This window comes from Seriola lalandi, unplaced genomic scaffold (assembly GCF_002814215.2).
Source record: "Seriola lalandi dorsalis isolate HSWRI2012SDOR001 ecotype SW California unplaced genomic scaffold, Sedor1 jcf7180002054409, whole genome shotgun sequence".
Lineage (NCBI taxonomy): Eukaryota > Metazoa > Chordata > Actinopteri > Carangiformes > Carangidae > Seriola > Seriola lalandi.
The window spans coordinates 163,372-169,501 of NW_019524962.1; positions in this window are offsets into that span (position 1 = coordinate 163,372).

Here is a 6,130-nt window from a genome sequence, read left to right on the forward strand (position 1 = left end):
GGGGGGGGGGGGGGGAACAAAAGGGTTTGACGGATGCAGTGCTGCTGGGGGTTACAGCCCAGACAGATCCTGGCAGCTCAAACTGCTTTAAATATCATAAATTACCCACTTACTCACCTGTGGAGTCGAGGTTCACACCTTTTTGTGACATAAATTCACAGAGCTCATCATGGTGAGACGACATGAAGATAATTGAACAAACATTAATGCGTGTTTTCCTTAGTTACAGTGTTTCTATGATAACAACTTCTCTCTTGTCTCACCGCTGCTTAATAGAATTACACACTTAAATGCATGGAGTCACGCATCAGTCAAAACTAATTTGGATTGTCAGAATTTATTTGCATCAGAATCACAATTGTTTTCCCACTCAGATGCTTATTGTACGAATCCTGCATCAAATTTTGCTTCACGGGCAAGTGTGAGCGTCCATAGTGAAATAAAGGGACGTTTAAACTGTGACCTAAACCTTTATTCACTGCCATATCACATTTCCTTGACACCATGACAGTCTCCCGTAGGTTTTTCCAACATTTCTTAGAACCACTCTTTGGCCACTAGGAGGTGTCCTTGTTTTATATTTGTAAAGTGGAACAACAGCAGATCACAGTTTGAAGTGTATTTGTAGTTGTGTTCTCAGATCCAAAGATTTTCCATGAATGGTATCAGCCACGCTGTCAGTCAGAGCCCATTATACTCACTGAGATATTGTTCTTTTCTTTTTAAATGTATTTATTTGAACTATGAAATGCATTACTTTAGATGCAGCACTGATGGTAACGGAGTTCACTGTAATATTACCTTTGTTCAACTATCAAGGAAACAAACACCGTAAAGTTTTTGCCTCGGAACGCCTTTCCCTTTGATTTATGGCTTTGGTGTGTTTATGCTGCACACCTCAAAGGGCAGGTCACAGATGACAGCAACATTCACATATACTGTAATATCATACGTGAAGTTATTTATTTCTGCTGAGTGCACCTCTCGGTTTTCAGCAAAACTTGCGGCAGCCTTGGGCACAAATCCAGACAGGATGTTCTGTGTTCACACACGGCGTTCAGGTCGGCCTTCATCAAGGACAGAGGGGCGTTGGGAGCAGCGATTACGCAGCTTTGTATTCATATCAGACCTGTAGTCACAGTTAGAGTCAGAACACTGACAAAAGAAAGAACAATAAAAGAGGAGAATCACATCTTAGAAACAATATATAGTGCTTTAATAGGCCTGGTGTCACCCAGCTGTGATTTGATGGACAGAGCCAGTGGGTGTGTTTGTATAGTTAATGTAGAATTGATATTATTGATAACCTCAGCCTGACTTTATAACTATAATACAATAAAATACAACTTTATTGTCTACCCCAGCCCTTTGCAGAACATTAGAGACAACAACAACAACAACATGTGAAATGACATAAAACTATTACTAATATGGATTATGATGTCCTCTTCAGCAACAGTATTAGTAATGAAAATTAAATGTTTAAAATTTCAGCTGCATTAGAAACCTCTTGGAAACATTTGTTTTTGCCAGAGGCGTCTTAAAACCTCCCAGGAGGGCAGCAATTCTAACTAACAAAAACATACAGGGTATGGAAGACCATAAGTGCCACAGAAATAATTATCAGGCACTTCATTAATGAATAACTAATTGTACCAAAAGGTGCATTAATACATTTGTTTGCAATTTTTTTTTTTTTTTTTACAAAGTAATTTATTATTTGATGTTTTAATGGGCAAATAAAAAGAGGAATTAAAAAAGAATTTACGAAGAAATAAAATCCATCATTTAATTATTCAGATAAAAAAAGATGCTTTACAAAAACTACTTAAAACAGTTAAGTGCATCGTTTAAAACTACATTACTGAATTCATGAATAAATAATAGAATTTAAAAATAAATTTGAAAAGGCAGTTTAAAAAGAGAAATAAACAACTGGATTCACAAATTGAATTATACAGAATACAGATTTTAATCAGGGATTTAAAAGGTCACCCCCCCCCCCCATTTGCATTTCCATTTCCTATTAGCTATTTGATTTCCTTAGTCATTTGGCCTCTCTATTTAGCCTTTATATGACACTTTGGGCCTTGTGCTGGTAAAACAAGGTAAACCAGTGCAAATTAGTCATGGGATGTAACAATTCACTGAAGTTGTACAGTTCATCCTGAGGGGAACATGAACGTCTGTACAACATTTCAAAACAATCCATCCAATATTTCAGTTGACCGACCAACATTAACCATCTCTAGAGCCACGTCTTTAGCATCACTAAACATAATGGAATAAGTGGACATGAGCTAGATGAGATCACGCCACGTCTGTTTGGGCCAGAGTTAAACTTATACTCAACATTTCCGAAGATAATCACTTATACACCTTGGTAAAAAAAAAAAAAGAAATTAAATCTGTAAATTTGTTCGTATCAAAGCACTAATTAGTGCCACCACTAGTTATTTGATGAATTACTTTGATGCTGCATGACAGGTATTATATCACCTGTTGTGACATCTTTGGGTTCCAAGGTCTTTCTGTTTCATGAAATAATTATAATACAGCACTTAAAACTTCTTTCTGTTCTTCTTGTATTTGATCATGAAATCTTGTTTGATTCTGTTCTGAATGATACTTGGGTTGTAGAAAAAAGAAAACAACCCAAAGGATTCGTTTCATACCTACATGCATTATTAAAACTTCTCTCAAGTCCCTCATTTGTGGTAATATATGGAGGTAACCTTGATTCTGAATTGGCCGCAATTTTTCCAAGAACCCACAGACACCGTTCTTATTAATACCAAGGAGACTTTGGAGGCTGCACATTCTCCAGTTTGAAAATGCTTTTGATGGAGAGAACCATCCGTCATTGTTTACCTCAGCAGAGAAGGAGGCTTGTGTAGTTTGCTGGGCTGGTGCGAATTGGTGCCATTGAAATGCTAATAGTTGAATGGGGAATTTACTGTGTCACATGACATTCTTCACCTGCGATTGTTCGCGTGAACTCGCACTGAGGTGTTGGAGGCTGAGAGGTCTTTGTGTGAGCTTTCGGCTTCCTATCGCTCCTGCACACACTCTTATTTACTTTGGATTCATGTATATCTGCGTATGTGTGGAGGGAAAAGTGTGTTTTGTGTTTTTGTGAGTGTCTTTGTGAACAAATCATATTTTTTTATAATAGATGTACATGTTTTAATGTTAATCCAGTGCTTTCAGCTGCATCTTGTGGCCTTCATCAGCGGATTAGATTTGTTCAGTTCTCTTGAAGATTTTTCAGATGTTGTTCAGTTTCCATGGCAACTGATCAAACTTCATCCACTAATGAAGGATGCAGCTAAAAGCTAATAAAGGATTCAACACATTTATTTAGAAATATTCAAACTGGTGTTTATAAAGTCAAGAATGAAATTTAAAGCTCCATGATCCTGTATGTTTGTGTTTGTTTGACTTCCATACATTACACAAGTTAAATGAAAACAGTGACGTTTTCTTAAAGAGGTGAACTTGTAAATGTTATAAAAAAGGCTGAACTTAAAGGTCCCATATAGTCTAAAGGTAGATGTCCATGTGTTGTTTGATTATAAAGCAGGTCTAGGTTTTATATTAATACTGTGAAAGTATCAAAGCCTCAGTCCACAGAGAAATGCACACAGCTTGTATTCAGAAACTGAGCCTGTAAAATGAGCTGTCAGGACTTCTGTAACTTTGTGATGTCACAACGATACAGTCACCGCCTTCAGCCATGCCCCAAGCCACCTGGACCCACTGTCCAACCTTGCAGGATTTGGTTTCCTCTTTACCTGAAATCTGACATATCTTTATTCAATCATTCAAAAGACAGTGAGCCAATCAGAAGAGACGATCAGAGCCTACTCTCTTCTGATTGGCTCATCGACCTGTTGTTGCCAGAGCTCCAGAGAGAAGCCTGAGAGAGGAGATGCAAAACTATATTGAGATGGTTTTTGGTTTCCTAAAAACCACAAATATAATTTCTTATGGATCAACACTTCAAAAAAAATATTCTCAGCATTGCTGAAAACACTCACAGGTAAAAAAAAAAAAAAAAAAGCTGCTCGACAACTGCAGTGTCTCCTATTGATCTTAATCAATCTGTGACCCATGGGGAGAAACTAAACAACCTTTCAGTCAAAAAGCTATTTTTAAACCACTGACCCAGCGGACTTACTGAACAACACTGGAGAGATGTGTTTATTAGTCCAGACCCTCCGTACGTTTATAAACCTTTTAATTCAGGCTCAGTATCTGGCTGGGACCTCTTTGGGATCGTTGTGGATTTCCAGTGTACAGACTCAACAACTGGATATATTCTGGATGTAGATTTTACCGTGAGGACAACCAGATATGGAGGACAGGATCAAGAAGTGGATGTCTCTTCGGTGCCTGTTTTAGAAACTGGTGAGCTACTAGAGATGCAGCAAACAACTGGCAGACAGATGATATACGACCACATCCTGAGAAGCAGTGAGTCAAATCAATACAACACTTTAAGGATTAATTAGCAGGTAATGTGAGGAGTTGTTGAAATAATCACAAGTGGTGTAGGTTTCTTAAAGTAAAAAGGTAAGAAAAGGTTGCAGGATAAAAATGTTGAGGTAAGAGGTTATAATATATGAGTCACAACCGCCACAGTCACCCTTTTACCCTGAATGTCACTTTCTCGCATTAAAAATGTGCACATGTAAAAATACTTTCAGCTCAAAACACCAGCAGTCAGCAGCTTCTGTCCACCCACATCAATTTCAGCCCTCAAACTCGGATGTAGGTCCAGCCCTGCGTCGGCTCTCGAAGTCCTTTATTAAATAAATTGCCCATTATTTTAATGCTTCAGTCAAATCTCGGTCCTTGCTGGATCAAAAGACACCGCATGCCCTTTATCAGCATAAATTATTCAGCACATCCCCTGACAGGTGGAGCTGAGGGACAACAAATACGAACATACCTGTCATGAATCTTGTTAAATATGAACAAATCGGCCTTTGTTTACGAGTGGCGTAGGACCTTGGGCCAGACTTGTGGGGATGTGCTGCTTCCTCTGGCAGAATACTAAACTGGGATTTTTTTGGGGGGGGAGCGTGAACGTGGACACACAGGTGGTGGATTAACATGGAAACAACGCTGGCAACATCCACCAAAAAACAATCCCTGCGGAGCGAATCACAGTCACGAAGGGAAGAATATCAGCAGCAACATGCACACACATGTGCTATAGATACAGTACATGCCCTAACTAAGGCTATGTACAGGTCATCAGCCCCTGCGCACACACACACACACACACACACACACACACACACACACACACACACACACACTTGCTGGCAGTAATCAGAGTGCAGTGTGTTTTTCTCAGCGGTGTAATTCATCAAAGTGACGGCTGCCAATGAGTCTCAGTCAGCCAGACAGCCACAGCTAATCAATCATCAATCTACCTGCGCTTTGTCTCACAGCCTTCTGCAGTCACCATATTTTCAGGACACACACACGCACAGGGAATCAAACGCTCTCTTAGCATGGCCTCGTCTTGTAGTTCCTCGCAATGTCTAGGTCAATGTGTACAGCAAGGCACTAACGTGGCCCGGGTTAGGGGTTGAATTCCCCCATTAGGCTGTCTGGAATAAGTAAGTAATCACACAGCGGTTAGCATGTTTACTGAGAACAGCAGGGGTTTTGTTTGAAGGTATTCTGAAACGCATGTGCTTTCTCTGAGAGTGAGATGAGAACATGAGAGCGGAGCTGGAACAGAAGTCGGGGCGGGGCAAGTGAAAAGGGGAGGAGGGGGGTAAAAATACCTCCACCAACACCTCTAAAAATGTCTCTTCGCAGTTTATCTTGTGTGATTAACCAGTACACACGCAGATAAAGACAGACATTCACACCAACTCCTGCTCAACAAATTTACATTTTTCTGTAGCGCACATTGAAAGAAAACAATAAAGTCAACGTGATATTGATATTTCCACTCCGCACATGTTTCAAACTATTTAAAAAATACTCTGCTGTGATTAATATTTTGTTTAATGTGTTTTTTTTGCAACATAAAAAGTGGAACGAAAATAAAAAACTGTGGCTGTAAGCTAGTCTACTCTTACTTCCATCATTGAGAAATTCTGGATCA